General features: G+C 41.6%; 1 non-coding gene and 2 pseudogenes across 1 annotated transcript; 2 read left to right on the top strand and 1 right to left on the bottom strand.

The window, feature by feature from the left end:
• The first annotated feature begins 652 nt into the window (after positions 1–652).
• Positions 653–734, top strand: TRNAS-GCU (transfer RNA serine (anticodon GCU)). The gene has a single exon. It is a non-coding gene; the product is annotated as a tRNA-Ser (tRNA).
• Positions 735–9,548: 8,814 nt separating this feature from the next.
• LOC129038703 (large ribosomal subunit protein eL30-like) lies at positions 9,549–9,896 on the top strand (annotated as a pseudogene).
• A 3,154-nt stretch (positions 9,897–13,050) lies between these two features.
• Positions 13,051–14,040, bottom strand: LOC129038702 (protein Tob2-like; annotated as a pseudogene).
• Between the last annotated feature and the right edge of the window lie 4,120 nt (positions 14,041–18,160).

Consider the following 18,160-nt stretch of genomic DNA (forward strand, 5'->3'; position numbering starts at 1 on the left):
TGTGCTAAACACAAAAAGACTTCCTTTCTTTCACTGTCCTGACCAAAGCAAGAGGAGTGCCATCGGGGTGCCTGCGCGCCTCTAATTTTTGTAAAAAAAACATGTTCTCACCTGTTGCTGATTTATCATAGACTGATCAATACCAACTCCTACAGAAAGTAACAAAAGAGAAAGGAGGGCATCTCCTGGCCCTCGGGCATATTACAGAAGCAAATGAAAAGGAATTACAGTCAGGTTTCTGGTACGTCACAGAAAATAGGAATCTAAGGACAAAGTTTAGATCGGGAAGCAAATCAACCCGTTGAATGCAGAATAAAGCGGCAGAAGGACCCGGCGAAGGTCCCAGCGTGTGTCTCGAGGGGCATACAGGGCGGCCAGCTGGAGCCGGGTCAACAAAAAAGCAGGTGATTTTTGTCTACCAATGAATGCCGGCACTGGTTCAACCTATTATTAGATAATTGCCAAGTAACTTCACTACTCTAAGTGACAGTCGTCATTTTTATGGTGGTTGTGAAATGTGCCTTAATGAAGACACCTGACTCAGACTGTGGTTATGGGGATTAAACCAGGAAAAAACGATTAGATCGTGTTGCTGCAAGACTCACTGGGAGCTCTACACAGAGGAAGAAATTCAATTTTTTGTTCTTTGTGTGACGAGGTGGCCGAGTGGTTAAGGCGATGGACTGCTAATCCATTGTGCTCTGCACGCGTGGGTTCGAATCCCATCCTTGTCGGTTGCGTGGCAAACCTTTTGTTCCAGGAATCAAAAATGATATGGTAAGCACTTTATTTGGCAAATTCATTCAGTATTCACCAGCCATTTCAATAATTCCCTCTGATATTTCCTGTTCTCTGCTTCTTTAGTAACACTTGTCTTAGCTGTGAATGAAATTTGTTAGTTGATTTATTTGATTCATGTTTCATTCTCATGCAAATTTTCATTCCTTCACAAGTTTTGCTTAGCGGGATTCTCCATTGAGGAAACAATTGAAGATTTAATTGAGAGCTATAGAAAAACACTGCCTAAAAAATTTAAAGGTGCTTATAAAATCATAAAGAGTTACATATACAACATTATGTGTATTGAACCATATGGGTTACTTAAGGAATTTTCAGCCTAATTGTATATCTCTACTGCAATTTTCATTTATTATCTTAATGCTAACTTTCAAAGCACTCACTATTGTCTAAGGATTCCATCTTTGAAAAAGGAAGGAGAGTGAGAGTGTCTCTTAGAGATACAACAAAACTTACAAATACATTCCATACATAGAACATTTCCAGTTAGGACTAAAGCATTTCCTCCTGAGAAAGGAAAGAAGAATGTCAGTATTATGTAGTTTCTATTTGTAACTTCCATCTTGGCTGATCTTTTGAGAGAAAAAAAGGAATACACATAATTTTATTCAGTTTATACAATTATTTTCATTTTTAAAATAAGTACTACATTCACATGATTCAAAAAGTATGAAAAGTTGTATAGCAAAGTTTTGCCACTAATCACCTACTGCCACCAGTAGGACACTCTTATTAGCTTTCATGTATCCTTCCAGAAACATATATAAGACTATTATTTATGACTTTCATATATAAGACTACTAATCTCTCCAAGATATACCCTTAAGTGAAAAAAAGCATGATGCAAGACAATATGTATAGGTGCTACTTGTAAAAGGAGGTAAACATACCTATGTCTGAATATATATACATATATAATTTTGAATATAGCATTTTATGTGTATGTCTATATTTACAATATAAATGTCTAGGAGGAGGTATACTGTGTCCTAGGTAATATTCATTTATAAGATACTGTCAAATTTCTTCCATAGAAGTTGTGTTGATTTACCTTCCCAACAAAGTGAAAAGGAGGTCAGACCACATCTGCTTATGCAGCCCTTACAAGAGAGATTATTGTTTCAACTAGCGTTGTCCCAGATCATCTAAATGGAAGCTCAAGTACTCTCAGTGAGGAGAAAGTGATTGAGAATCCTGGATTCTCATAAACTCAGTGACCTTGGTTTATTACAAATTTTCTGGGTGACTACTGGCAGTTTATACACTGGGCTTCAAAAATATTCAATATTTAATGGACTTTTAGGGATTAATGGTGTTGAGCTTTGTGTGATTTGAGAGCATGACTCATTTGATTGTTTTAAATGGGAATGAGAATTTTAAAGGGTCTAAGTCAGAGGTCTGAAATTGGATCACTGGCTTCAAAGCATTATTAGCTTTTGGCCTGATGCGATGGCTCATGCCTGTAATCCCAACACTTTGGGAGACCCAGGCGGGCGGATCACCTGAGGTCAGAAGTGCGAGACCAGCCTGGCTAACATGGCTAAACCCTGTCTTTACTAAAAATACAAAAATTAGCTGGGTGCAGTGGCACACGCCTGTAATCCCAGCTACTCGGGAGGCTGAGGCATGAGAATCTCTTGAACCCGGGAGAGTGAGGTTGCGGTGAGCCGAGATCACACCACTGCACTCCAGCCTGGGCAACAGAGCGAGACTGTCTCAAAAACAAAACAAAACAAAACAAAAAACCCATTATTATGCCGACGAGATTGCTCTAATTCAGTGGTTCTTAAAAGTGTGGTCTCTGGAACAGTGACATCATTATCACCTGGGAAAAAACGCTAGGTCTGGGGTCCAGCAATTTGTGCTTCAAAAAGCTCTCCAGGTGATCCTGGTTTATGCTAAAGTTTGACACTACTGCTCTAGTTTTGTTTTGTCTCCCCCTCCCCTTCTAAAACGTGGTTAATCTAGATTCTGTCTGATTTGGTAAAATCTTTTCTCTCTCAGGATCCACCTTCCTCTCATCATTCCAACAACAACTGAGTGTCTGTCCTGCCAGGATTAATTCCTCTAACTCCTGCACTGTCGGGGGGCCACAGAGCAGTAATGTGGTGTTAAAGACACTAGCCAAAGACCACCAGGAACAAACCAAAATCAGATTTAATACATAGATGAAGTGACAGGATATTCCAGAGCAACGGAGAAATGCAGTTCAACAAGAGGCTGGAGAGAACTGTCTTTTGTAAGGTTTGGGTTCTCATTTGAGGATTCTGAGGAGTCTCTAAGAGAAGCAGGATCAGTTCTGGGTTGCTTGGTGTTTCTGAGGTGGGGTTAGGAGTAGTGGGGATTAGCTAGGGATTGGGCGTTGTCACAAGGAGAGAGTGATCTTCGGTGTCCCCAGTAGTACATGGATGGGTGTGGCAAAGCGGGTCTGCGCACTCGTAAAAGGGCAGCAATTGCTCAAAGAGGGGACCATTGCGACATTTTACGGCTGCTGCATGATCTTGGAAAACAGTGTTTCCTGTTAACTTTGCATCTGACTTTACCTGACCTCCCAGCCCCCGGTAACAGCTTTTGGGGTTTTTTGTTTGTTTGTTTTCAATTGGAGGAGATTTCCTTTCTTTTCGTGGTGACAGGTTTTCACTCTTCCCAAAACTTAGGAAACTGTTCTCCGGCTCAATGGGGTGGGAAGTTACCCGGAACGCAATTTCTCCTCCTCCGGCCTGAGGTCGGGTTGGCGGTAGGATTGCCAGATAAGATACAGAATACCCAATTAAATTTGAATTTCAGGTAAAGGAAGAACAACATTTTGCATACAAATCAAGCAACACTACCTGGTGAGGTCGGGCGTCCGTGAGCGGGCTAAGGGACAAAGAGAGAGGCGAGGAGCGCCCCCATCTTCTGAAGATGAGGCCAGTGGGTGTCTCATCCCGAGAAAGCTTCCCATTCGGCTTTTCCACCTGGCTGCCGAGGAGTTGATAAACCTAAGACCTGTTCTGAGGTCTCCAGGGCTCAGCCCAACTTGATTCACAGAGAAGAGGCATTAAATTACAACGTGAGAACTCTTTCTTTTTGAAACACAACATTCTTACTCCTTGTAATTAAATATATCATTAAGCTGTAAAGGAGTTTTACTCAGAAAAGGAGAGAAATAAGCAGTTACTGGAGAGGTAAATGCAAAACTAGACCTCCAGGTCTGGTTGAGTCTTGAACTCACATCCCCAGATTCCAAGTGCAGTAATAAATCCTTACCCAACCCAAGGGCAGTTGCCTCCGCAATACCTAGTGTAGTGAAATGAATTGGCTGCCTCATAAAGAGTTTCTGGCGAATGTGGAAGTTGCTATGCTGTCTGCTACCAAGCTGTGCAGTGGCATCAGCTCATGAGACTTTAAGAAGAGCTGGGTTTGGGCTGAGGGAAGAGAAACTGGAGCACATGGCCCTACTTCTGTTTCTAGTAAGGAAGAGGCAAGGGACCAAATGAACTGGGAGTCAGTTGTAAGGTCGATGCCACACTTTTCTGGTGGGGATGGCAAATTTGCCTATCATTTATCACAATTTAAAAGTAGATATTAGAGTTCAAAAATAGACTCGTGATATCAACCAATTTTCATCAAAGTTGCCAAGGTGATTCAGTTAATCCTTTAGAGGGGAAAGGAAAGTCTTTTCAACTAATGGTGGTGTACCAATTGGACAAGAGCCATGTGCAAAAACAAAACAAAAACATGAATCTCCATCCTTACCTCACACTGTATACAAAAAATTAACTCACAATGGCCCACAGACCAAAATAAAACCTAAAACTAAACCTACAACTTTAAGATTTCTAAAAGAAAACTTCAGAGAAAATCCTTATGACTTTGTTAAACAAGAATTTTAAAATATGATACAAAAAACATAAATGATAAAAAATTGATAATTTGTCAAAATTAAAAACGTCTCTTCTTTGAAAGGGACTGTTAGTAAAAATGGACAACTCTCAGACTCAGAGAAAACATATGTAGATTATGCACAATAGGAAAACAATTCCACCCTCCCCAACAAAAATGGGGAAAAGATTTGAATTACACTTCAACAAAAATGATATACAGATAGCAAACAAGCACATGAAAAAACTTCAATATCATTGGTCATTAGGAAAATTCAAATTATAACCACTACATGCCTATTACAATGGCAAAACTTTAAAAAAAATTTAAAAACCTGATAACACTAAGTGTTGATGAGGATATGGAAAAATTGAAACTCTCATACTTTGCCAGTGAGAATACAAAAATGGTATGGCCACTTGGAAAAACAGTTTGACAGGTTTCTTTTATGAAGTTAAGTATATTCTTACTCCATGATCTAAAATCCTCCTCCTAGATATTTACTCAAAAAAATTGAAAACATGTCCACCTGTACACAAATGTTTATAGCAGCTTTATTTATAATTGTCAAAACTGGAAACAATCCAAATGTCTATCACCTAGTGAGTAGATAAGCAAATTGTGGTACATTCATGCAGTACAATATTACTCAGCAACATAAAGAACAAACCAGATACATGCAACATAAGTGAGTCTCAAAGCAGTGTGCCAAGTGAAAGAGACTAGAACCCAGACTTAAATGCTTATACTGTGTGATTCTATTCCAGATAAGACAAAAGATAAAGTAAAAAATCACATCAGTAATTGTCAGGCTAGGAGTGGAGGGAAAGGTTGACTAAAGAGAAGTGAGGAAGAATATTGGGGGGATGCTGGAAATGTATATCTTGTTATTGTAGAGGTCTTTACATGACTATATGTGTTTGCCAAAATTTATCCAACTACATATAAAAAGGTAAATTTTACTGTATGGAAATTAAACTTCAATAAACTGACTTTTTAAAAGGTAGATATCATCACTTGGCTATTCCACTTCTAAAACTTTATTCTACAGAAATATTTGCATAAATTCAACAAGGTATGCACAAGAGCATAAAAGAATGTTCAAGGTAGCAGCCTTTGAAATAGAGGGTTGATACAAGGTTGGTTAAACAAATTATGGTGCATCAACTTAATTGTACTACCATATAACCACCAAAAAGAATAAAATAGGCAGTAACTGACATAAAAAGTGTACTGCAGAACAATATTGTGTAGCAGTTTCTGTTTTTGTAAATATAAGTCTAGAAGTATACATACAGTTATATATTCATTTTTAAGTAGCTTTGAGGAATACACGCCAAAGCCAAACTCTTGCAGATTATTATTGTTTTTATTTTTAGGAATTGAATGGGGGGTGCAAGGACTTTTTGATTATTACTAAATTTGCTTTTGCAACCTCTGAAGCGGTTGGCAGGCAGAGGAGCATATAACTTTATATCATTAAAAAATTGGGGTGGGGCAAGGTGGCTCACTCCTGTAATCCCAGCACTTTGAGAGGCCTAGGCGCAAAGATCGCTCTAACGCAGGAGTTGGAGGCTGCCCTGAACTAGGATTACACCACTGCACTCCAGCCTGGGAGACTGTGAGAGACCCAGCATTAAATAAATAAATAAATAATCTGTATAATACAATTAATAGTCACTTACATAGGACTCCAGAGTCAATGTTACATTAGGCGCTGACCAACTACTGCGTTGAGCTCAGTGGTGACGGTAGCGTGAAGACTGTGAAAGAAGTGAAAGGTAGAATTTCTACCTGCAAAGAATTTGTCGTCCTTTGCCTGGCAGAGATGGGAGGTGGGAGTGCTAAAAAGCACGGGGCGGGGGTGGGGGTGCGGTGTTAGTAGTGTCTGGGCAAAGGAATTGGGAGGTCTGATCTTGGTCCAGCGGGACAATTTGGGTAGCCCTTTAAGGATCTGAGGAAAGACTCTTGAAATTCATGGGTTCGGAGATTCTCTGGCCACCATCCAGGAACCTCAAGGTAGGACACTAAGGTGGGATTGGGGGATGGAATCTCAGAGCAAAGAGTAGTGGGTGCGCCGACCTGCAATCTTTACTGGATGCGTTCCCATGTCCTTCTAGGTTTAAAATGTCTGATTCAGAAAGACCAAAATTTAAGAATCGGAGTCCAAAGCAGGAAAACAACAGAGTGAGGAAGATCTACTTAATAAATATTCCTCAAGCACCTCTTACTCGTTGGAGAGCGCAATGAGCGCAGGAGGTGCGATCCGGGCTGGCCACGTAGTGAGTCCTGTGCTTCCCCACTCTTGGCAGAAGCTCGCGGCCCGGACCTTTTTCTTTCGAGGAATTTCCTTTTTGATCCAGATCCAATTTCTTGATTTTTGTTTGTTCGTTTTGTAGAGACGGAGTCTTGCCAAGTTGGCCAGGCTAGTCTCCAGCTGTTGTGCTCAAGTGATCCTCTGGCTCGCCCTCCCAAAACCCTGGGTTTACAGCGAGGCACCGCGCCCAACCTGTTGGTTTTTTCTTCCTTTTGCACCTCCAGTTCCCGCGAACTTTAAATACCCTAGCTGACAAAGCGCGCACTGCCAAAACCGTGTGTTAAGTGGAAGGTGAGTTCCCCTCCGCTTCAGTTTCTATTCTGAGCTCTGCCATTCTCTCAGTGGTTAGTTCCTGTAACTGCTCTCACTCCAGAGAGTCAATGGTAGTAGCAATGCTTGTAACCGCAAATGCAGATGAAAGTAAAAGATATTATTTTTTTTCAGTGCTCTGCAATATGATTGAAAAACCTGGTTGCAATGTATTTCTAGAAAATATACCAGACAACCTTTAGAAGAAATGGAAAATCAAACATACCAATTACAACAGAACAAATAAAAGTTGTCAACAGACTTCCCCCAGAAAAAACATCAGACATTACAGTTTCACAGATAAATTATAATAAACCATTATAGAACAGATAATTTCAATGTATTTAAAACGATTCCAGAACGTAAAAAGCAAAGGGAATATTCGATTTTTTTCAGAAACAATTCTAAGAGTAATCTCAAAACTCAAGATAACTACCAATAGGAAAATCCCATTTTTTATTCTTTCTTATGCAGAATCCTAAATAAAATGGGAGCAAACAGAATCCAGCAGCACACTAAAGGAATAAATAATTCACAATGACAAAATGGAGATGAGCATAAGTATTATTTAAAATAGAAAAATCTTTAAACATAATTCGCCGTATTAGCATATGTGAGGAGAGAAAGCATAAAAGGATTTAGGTAAATGTGGAAATGGCATTTGGTTGTACTAAGATCCATTTTTTTAGTAATAATTTTTGAAACTTTTAATAAAAGAGGATAGCTCCTTACTTCACATTAGAAAACATATCTAACTTACATCAACGGTCATCATCCTGCTTTTCAGAGAATACATTATATGCGTTGCCTTTGAAGTTAGCAACAAGTTAGAAAGATGTCCACTTTTACCACAAGTATTTTGTAGTGCTTTGGGTTAGAATTATTTAAATAAATAAATTCAAAAGAAGGAGATAAAAGTATCACTACATTAGATATATGAAGGTACACTAGGATTTATTTATGAAATTAAATATATTTATACAAATAAGAGAAATCACTTGCCTTCCTACCCACACACACAGTGGAAGAAAAGATCCCATTTACAATAGCAACAAAAGAGATAAAACATTGAGAAATAAATTTAGAAGGAAATTACAAGACGCATATAAAGAACACTTCGTTAATCTTCTCTACAAGTTAGTCTACATATTTAATATAATGCCAATACAAATTAAAATAGAGTTTTGTTTTCAAACTGTATATATTGCTTCTAAAGTTTACGTGGAAAATAAACAACATTAGTAGCCAAGAAAATTCAGAAAAGAATAATGAGGCAGACGTACACCTTTTGGGTATTTAGGCATATTTTAAGGTATGGTGAATAAAACATTGTAGTACAAATAGCATAAAAAATCCAGAAGCAGGCACAAATATTTAAGCATTTGATAAAGTTGACATTTCAAGGCAGTAGGGAAAAGATGAATTATGCTATAAAGGGTACTGGAATATCTAGATAGACATCTGAAAAAAATAGAGCATAATCCACACCTCACATCTCACAACCAGGGGGTTCAACATTTAAATAGAAAAAAAAAATCCCATAGAAGCACTAAAAAAAATAAAAGAGAGAATTTTCTTTTATGGTTTTGGCATGAGGGAGGTCTTTCTAAGTATCACACAAAATCTAGAAAACATAAAAGATAATTAAATTAAACTACTTAAAAATTTAAAATTTTTGTATAACAAAAACCACGAACAAAGTTAAATAGAAAAAGTCTGTGTTTATCACAAAGGACTGATTTCCCTAATACATGATAATCATACAAGTCAACAAAAGAAATACTATCACAGGCCAGCCACAGTGGCTCACACCTTAATCCCAGCACTTTGGGAGGCTGAGGTGGGCAGATCACTTGAGTTCAGGAGTTCAAGACCAGCCTGGCAAACATGGTGAAACTCTGTCTCTACCAAAAAATACAAAAATTAGCCAGGTGTTTTGGGCACGCCTGTAGTCCCAGCTACTCAGGAGGCTGAGGCATGAGAATCGCTTGAACCTAGAAGGTGGAGGTTGTAGTGAGCCCAGATCACGCCACTGCACTCCACCTTTGGGCAACAGAGAGAGACTGTGTCTCAAAAACAAAAGGAAACACTGTCACAAAGAGAAAAAATGGAAAAGACATAAACAGAAATTTACAGAAAGGAAATATACATGAATACTAATTCATTCAAGGTCATTCATATTTAAGTTCCTTTCTCACTCCCTTGCAGCATCTTGGTGGCTGCTCTTGGATGGAGGCCATCTGGCACCTAAGGCAGGAAGATGGTGGCTGCAAAGAAAATAAAAAAATTGCTGGAATCCAGCAACTCTAGGCTCCAACTTATTATGAAAAGTGGAAAGGATGTGCTGGGGTACAAGCGGACTCTGAAAATGATCAGACAAGGCAAAGCGAAATTGGTCATTCTCGCTAACAATTGCCCACCTTTGAAGAAGTCAGAAATAGAGTACTACACAATTTTGGCCAAAACTGGTGTCCATCACTACAGCAGCAATAATATTGAACTGGCCACAGGATGCGGAAAATACTATAGAGTATGAACACCGGCTATCATTGATCCAGGTGATTCTGATATCATTAGAAGCATGCCAGCACAGACTAGTGAAAAGTAAACCATGCAAAAATTTCCTTTAATAAACTCGCCAGAGCTAGTTTTTTAAAAAATGTTCATTAATACCACAATAATATACCATTTTTTACCCATCAGACTGTCAAAGATCAAAAACTTTGGTGAAGGTGGGAGGGGAAATAACTGTCAGGTATTGTTAGAGAGCTGTAAATTTTTATAACTACTTTGGGGGCAATCTAGCAGTATATATACATTTTTTAAAAATTATATAATATATCATGCTTTCCATACAAACTTAAAAAAATCTGGAACAGTAGAAACTCTACAGATTTCATAAATCTTTTTGTTTTGTTTTTAAACTAAAAATCTCTAACCATACCAATGTCCCATTCCAAAATATTGCACAACATTCTGTATACAAACCCCTTGATTGTATTCGTCCTTCACTAAAGAAAAAAGCTCATGACCCTGCTCCCCTGGCTCCTCTCCAGGCTTGCCTCAATGCCCCCTTCCCATCCCTAGAGAGAAAACTGGAGGATTTATAGCTCACTGCATTGAGGAAAAGACATCATTCCAGACTAACAGTTTACTTTCTTCACAAGATAACCCACTTTCTGATTTGTTCCTGGAAAAGAGGGACAGATAGAGACAGGATGGGGAAAGGGGAGTAAAGATTTTATTCTCTTTTTTAAAGTTTGTTTTTCCTGAAAAAAAAAAAGTTTCATCTTTTTAAGGAAAAATCTTGAAAAGGAAAAAATTATGTTTATTATGTTAGAAATATACATCTATTATATACACCTCTTACATTTTAGAAGTATAGCAAATTATTCAATACAAATGGACATCAAAAAATGTAAAAAATTTTTCAAAAGTTTTCCTATGAAACCAGGTAAATTAGTGCAGGTTTCTGTTTTTGTTTTCTTAAAAAAATAAAATTGAAGCAAAAATGCCTACATTTGAGACAAGACAGGCTGAACTGGGCCCTAGAGCCCAGCACTGAAGTCATGCTCCTGAACGCACATTTTTCCTCACATTTCAAAAGACACGAAGAGATTGGTCACCTGTCTCTCCCTACAAGTGGTGAGAAACAAGCCGACCTAGATGTGGGTGGACGCCCGTGTGTGTGGATGATAGGAGGGCTAGAAGGGGATGTAAGGCAGCATCCAACCTTTCCCAGAGAGAAGCTATCTGCTGGGCCTATCACCTATGTGGGAGCTGTGGATGAGGGAGAAGGTGGCCCAAACTGGGCTGGCCCCTGAGAAGTCTGGGGGAACAGGTAGTGCTGGGCTGAGAAACCAGGGCATTGCCTGCTGGGGGAAGTAGAACTAGTGCCTACTGCAGGGAGAGGAGGCTGGCAGTGCCTGCCTAGGCTGGACCCACAGCCACGGCAGTTGCCCACTTGAGGTCCCTGGGGAGGATGGAGTGGGTGTGGTGGCAGGGGTTTGGTGCTTTCTGGTGATGGGACCCTGATGCCAAGTGCCCCACTTGCCAAAGAAAAAAATGTTCATTACCCTGCTCGCCTGGCTCCTGTCCACATCTGCCTGGCCTTCTAGGGTTGGAGAAACAAACCCTCTTCTGGCAAAGGCAGAGGGCCAAACACTCTTCTGTGATCCAAACACGTCAGCTGGGAGTGCAGAGTCCCTGTCCAGGATACTACCCCTCACTGTATTAAGGTCCAGTGGGGTTGGGTCAGGGCAGTGAGGGGGATGGCAAAAAGTACTGAGAAGCTCTCAATCAGGCAGGGGCACAAAGGTACTCAAATAACACCTACAACCAAAACACCAAAAAGTATCTATTCCAGGCTCAGGGCTACCCACTACAGATGCTGACTCCAATATCCCACCCTGCCTCCCTGCCTCCCTTCTCACCCCCAAAGGTGCTCAGGTGAGCAGCTCCCCATGGGGCTAACATCACACAACAGGAGGGTTGAAGTCCAGGGACTTCTCATAGGCATCAGAGGCTTGGGTATTCACTTTGCCCTTCAGAGCTAACCTATTTTTTTGGTGGGGGTGGTCAAAAACAAAAATGCAGATCCCTCTGCAGTCTGGAAACCAGTTCCTTCTGCAGTGCTTCTCTCTGGGAGTGTCTTAGGCTTAGCCATAGTGGCGTGACCCCACCACACACATTGCAAAATGACTGCTAATACCCCCAGCCCATTCCCCAGCCTCACTCATTAATAAGCACTTGCCACAACCCAGAATCACATCTAGTGAGGAAGTTTCACATGGCTTGGAATCCTTTAAAACTGGACAGCAAACCACACACACACACACACACACACACACACACACACACACACACACCACCTCCCTCCCCACAACCTCTGCCCCAGGGGAGAAGAGGCTGCATGAGAGAAAAAAAAGGCCATATGCATCAGTGGCTGGGTGGCCAGGGCCTTGATGATGGTCTGGGCCTCGAGGGAATGGTGAGGTGGGGCCTCAGGACAGAGATGACAGGAATTCAACTAGATAAAGTGCTAACCTTCCTGTAGTCACAGACATCAGCTCTAGGGTGTGTGTGTGTTTGGGGGGGGGGGGGTGTGTCAAGTGGCCAGCTGGCAGCTCCCTGTGGCCCAGCCTGAAAGGGAATGGAGGCTAGAGTCAGGCCTATTTTGGTCACAGGGCCTGAGAAGGCCTGCCAAGTTTGGATGGCTTTGAGTGTGAGAATAGCTGGGTGACAGAGGCAGTGACACAGGTCAGCCTCTCCCTGTTCCAGGGAGGGTCAGGGTCCAGCTGCAGCTCTTTCTTCCCTGTGAGCTTGGACACACCAATCCTAAACCAGGAGTGTGAGGAGGATGGGAGGAACAGGGAGCAGAAATTCATTTCTGGCCCATTCTTAGCAAAGGAAGCCACCAATTAAAGATGTTATATAAAGAACTACATGTTAAAAAAAAAGAAAGAAAGAAAGAAAAAAGAAATACAAAACCCAAACCAACCAAATTACAGGCCAATGGGCGAATTGTAAGTGGTAGGGGGGTTAGTTAAACACATTTTGGTGCTTTGGAAGCCCCTCCCATTCTGTGCCTGCACTAGATCTTTTTTTCTAGAAGTGAGAGTGAGAAAATCGAAAATCTTTTTGTACATTTTTCTTTTCCTCTTGTTTTTTTGTTTTGTTTTGTTTTGTTTTGTTTTTGGCCTTTCCTTTTCTTTCTCTTTTCTGTGGTCTTGGGTGCTCCTGGTCCCAGGGCAGGTAGACGGTCAGCTGGCCAGCACCACAGACTGCAACGGTTGACTAGGATATTGCATAGTGTTCAGGTTGTAGCTGAGGCCTTCCATGAAGGGTGGCTTCTACAGGAAGAGGCGGGTGGCGCCACCTCCAAATACCTAGACCATGTAGAAGCTGCTGGCGTTGCAGGTGACAGCCCCACTGCCTCCAAAGAGGGCTGGGGTGCCACTGCCCTGGCCATTGACCCCATCAAAGAAGAAACTGGGCAAGCCACCGCTGTTGTACTTGAGACTGTACGTGGCCTTGGGGCGAGAGCTGGGATTGAGGGGCCGGTTGGCCGGGATGAAGTTCAATGAATGCACAGACAGAGAAAGACTCTTGTGTTTCAACAAGCTGTTGGTGTTGAAGCGGGCCATGCAGGCTGCTGGCCACCTGCTTCACCGCTGGCTGCACCCCTACCACTTGCTGCCCCACTCGTCTTCTTCATCTTAGTGGAGCCTAATTTGGTGGCAGCGAAGGAGTCCATGATGAAGGTGATGGGCTGGGCGAGGCAGAGGATGAAGGTGGGGCTGGGTGATGGGCAAAGCATAGCGACGGGGAGTTGGACAAAGAGCTGTCCTGGCTTCCGAGGAGAAAGAGCATCTGGTCGTCAGGGCTGAAACTGCTCTTGATCTTCATGTCCAGCTCCGGGGCCCCGCAGCCCTCACTGTCATCCAGGTACAGCACTTTCACTGCTCCCTTCTCGCCAATCTGGTAGGACACTCCGAAGGGGTCAATCCATATGCTCAGCTCCTCAGGCACATTGACCCGCACATCTTCCACTGTCAGGCCACTTCGCTTGGCGGCCACCTCCCCAACGGGGTCCACCATCTCCTCAATGTGGACATAATGGAAGCCAGAGCCCTTCAGTGGTTTGTCAGGGTACCAGTGGGCTTCTTATTTCTTTTTCAGAGGCGCCAGAGCAGCTTGTTGTACAAGTAGAAGATGATGAAGTTCAGGGCTACTTTGATCTCCAGCTGCATGGTCCTTTCCTAGGCAGAGAATCAGCACAGGGGACGTGCACAGCCTTGGGCTCCAGAAGGCTTCCGGTCTCCGCCGCGGCTGGGCGCTCTGCCGTCCTCGGGGCAGCTTCTCCCTCTAGAGTGGCCCTGAGCGCGGGGCGGAGGTAGCTCTCTCTTCCTTCCCCGGAGCCGCCCGGCGGGGGGCCGAAGTCCTTTTCGTCGTCGAGGGTTGGGGGAAGCAGGAAGCTATGGTCATGACTCCCAAAAATAATTCTTTCAGCTCTTAGGAGGTTGGGCGGCCGGGGGACGAAGGGCTGGCGGGCGGCGACCGGGCGGGGAGAACGGACCGGAGGGTGGCCCGTGGGGCGGGGGGGGAGGGTTGGGTGCGGAAGAAGGTCCGGGCTGTGGCCGCGGGGCGGTCCTGCCCTCCTGGCCCTGCGTTGCTCTAGCTGCTGGCTTCTCTCCGCCGACGACCCGCACCTACCCGCGCCCCGGCCCGAAGTCTATACATTTTTTAAATGTGCATATTCTTTGACGCGGGAATTCTACTTCTAGGAATTCATCCTAGAGACAGACTCACACATATGTAAGATAATACGTATCTGAAGCTCAGCAGTGTTTATAAATAGAAAGTGATAGGAAATATTAATAGCTTAATTGCTTATCAATAAATGACTGGTGCATAATGAAATAGTATGCAGCTGTCAAAATAGAGATGCAGCTCTATATGTATGGCTATAGGAAAAATTTCTACTATTTCTGTAAAATCCCAGGGCAAAATTATATATAAATATCTGCTTCTACATACCTAAAATATCTCTGAAAGGCTATATAAGAAATGAAGGCCGGGCATGGTGGCTGACACCTGGAATCCTAGCACTTTGGGATGAGGCGGCAGGCAGATCACTTGAGTTCAGGAGTTCGAGACCAGCCTGGGCAACATGGCAAAACCCCGTCTCTACTAAAAGTACAAAAATTCTTCAGGCATGGTGGCACATGTCTGTGGTCCCCAGCTACTTGGGGGGCTGAGGTGGGAGAATCTCTTGAGTCTGAGAGGCGGAGATTGCAGTGAGCTGAGATCGTGCCACTGCACTCCAGCCTTGGTGACAGCACTCCAGCCTTGGTGACAGAGAGAGATCCTGTCTAGAAAAAAAAAAAAGAAATCAATACCTTTGGCTGTTTCTAGTGGATGAAATTAGGTGACTAGTGGTAGGAATAAGTTGTATATTTTTATTTAACAAATTTTTATTTTGAAGATGTTTAAATATACAAAAAAACACAGAAAATAGACTAGTACATATCCAGGATCCCTTAATCACAGTTCCAAAATCCATAAAATTCTAAAAACTCCAAATCTTTCCTCCATAAATTTGGCACTACAATCTATCTGAGGGGAAAACCTGAACTTCTTCATAGCCTTTATTTAACTCATTTAAAGTGACTAATCATAAATCTCAAAGCAGAAATATTGAGGTGTTTGATATGCTCTGAAACTCTGCTGGAAGTTACATAATGTACAGTGTATGCACATTATCTTTCTAAAATAAAAAAAAAAAACCTGAATTTGGAAATACATCTGCTCCCAAAGGTTTATGTATTTTTAACTTAAAGAAAATATCACAAGATACAAATTTAGAAAAAGAGAGAAAAGACTTTATTTCTTCTTCTTAAGGGTTACAGCCTGCAAGGTGGCCAAACTACAGGCTGGGAAGCCTTCCTCCGGCCACATCCAGAGACAGGCACTTTGAAGGAGGAGGGGTTGAGGTAGAAGCTTTATGCTGAATGAGTTGACCAAACATACATATTCAACAGGTTACTGAAGGAGCTATGAATATTCAGGAAGGGGTCCTGACACATGCACATTGAACAAACATGCATGTTACATGTTCACTTTGAAGTAGAGACTTAACATTTGCATGTATTACAACTAGGCTCTATAGGTCAAATGGTCACTTTAGGACATGAGAGCACAGAAGTGCACAGTCTCTGTAAAAGAGTTAGAATGAGTCCATGGTTGGTCTTATCAGGAGAAAGTTACTAAAATCAGTCTCATGTTCAGTCAAAGCTATAGTTACAGTTGGTGGAACAGGGGTACAGTTTGTCAGCATCTAGTGGAGCTGCAAATTGTTTGAATATTTCTTATCTCACGGGCAGTGCTTGTTTAGCTGCTAGAGAAAAAGGAAAACTTTGTGGCGGTTAGAACACAGTTTCTTCCTTAAGTGAAAGGAAGCGTGACTTAACCCTTCCCTGGCATGGACTTAGGTCCTGCTTATAATTTGGTATCTGATTGCCACAAAGAGTCTATTCTATCAGTCTTATGATTTCTACTTTAACTTTAATGCTGGTCAGTTGTGTCTAAACCACACAAGGGAGGAGGGTATAATGAGTCGTGTCTGACGTCTCATTCTGTCAGGGCTGGGAACTCAGATTTTAAGTTTTTTCTGGTATCACTTTTGCCACAAGGGGTCTGTTTAGTTGGCCAGGTTTGGGGTGGGGATTGGATTTTATTTCTAGTTTATGTTACATAACATGTAATGAACATCTATATACTTATCATTTAGATTTTATAATTGTTCACATTTTGTCATACTTAACTCCCCACCTTTCTCTCTGCTGAAGTATTTTAAATTAAATTATAGACATCATGGCATACCATCTTTGAATATTTCAGTACCCATCTCTGAAAAGTAAGAACATTCTCCTACAGAACTACAATATCATTATCACACATAACAAAATTTAAAATATCACAGAGATTTTTCAATGTATGCCCTTTCGCACCTCTTATATTTTGAATCCTTGGCTATGTAACTTATTCAATAAACAATACAATTTAAAATTAAAAATAAGCTGAATAAGACCTTTAATACTTAAAATTGCCAGAAAGCTATGGGAGCTGCTCAAGGCATCATTAAGGGACAGGAAAGGATTTATAAGAACAAGTTGAACTGTCTCAAAAAAAAAAAAAAAAAAAAGGAAAAGACCAAATCGTTTTATTTTAATGCCCACCTAAGTTGAGGCTGGTGTAAGTGGGGCTTTCAACAAGTCAGTACTGACAGAGCATGGTAGGGATGAAAAGCCAATCCAAATCCCAAAGTGTCTATTGCTTTGAAGAAAAGTTTTGTCCTCTCCATCATGGAAAGAGTTGAATGTAATCAATTTACCATCAGGTGGCTGGCTGTTTCCACTGTGATATTACATCATTTCTAGGGATTAGGATTGGTTTTGGCTCTTGCAAATTGGATTTCAACAGTAAAGCTTTTGTCTTGTTTTTTGAGCCTATGTACAGCCTTCATCATGGCAGCCATGGTCACTATGTTCAAAAGTTTCTTGAGCAAATGCTGAGATAGCTGAAAAAAGAGTTGCTGATACTCATAAAGCAGATTGTTAAGCAACAAAACTTGGGTCTGCTTCTCCAGTGCAGCAAAGCCAAACATTGACACTAGGATTTGCAGTGAGAGAAAGTAAGGCATTTATTGTAGAGCACCAAGCAAGCTTATTGGGCCACTAACACTTAAGATCTGAACTCTTTGTAAGATGGCTTACAAGCAAGAGTTTTTAAGGCATGGTTGAGGGGGTTCTCCAATGTGAGTTAAAGGCTGGAAAATTTCTAGGACTTCCTTATCCATCTTCTGGTTCTTGTCTGTCAAGGTCTATATGACAGTGATCAACATTTTCCATCTGGTGGGGGTCCTGGTTTCTGAAAAACAACTCAACTCAAGGACATATGTCAAATGTTATCTTTAGTTTCTATAAGGAAACAAACATCTCATAACTCTGACTCACTTGGGTGACTGTTGTTTATGCTATTATTATCTTCTTGCTTAGCAGGTTATTAATTTATTTCCCTAGTTGCTGGTTGCAGGATGCCTGGAATTTCCCTTGAAGGGACTCACAATTTTTCCTTTATTTTCATGCTTAAGGAGGGATCCCAGTAGGCTGTGAAGAGGAGGAGTCCATGTTCTGTTTCACCATCATCTTGTTCACTTGCTTACTGAAACCCTCTGACACAGTGGGTTAATGAAGATTCATACAGGACACAAATATCTGTACATTTGGTATCCATTCTAAGAGATCTATCCACATACGAGCTAGTTTCATCAATCATCTCTTTGTCACCAATCCTCCAAGTCCTTCCTTC

The sequence above is a fragment of the Pongo pygmaeus genome, chromosome 5, assembly GCF_028885625.2.
Source record: "Pongo pygmaeus isolate AG05252 chromosome 5, NHGRI_mPonPyg2-v2.0_pri, whole genome shotgun sequence".
In the NCBI taxonomy this organism is placed as follows: Eukaryota; Metazoa; Chordata; class Mammalia; order Primates; family Hominidae; genus Pongo; species Pongo pygmaeus.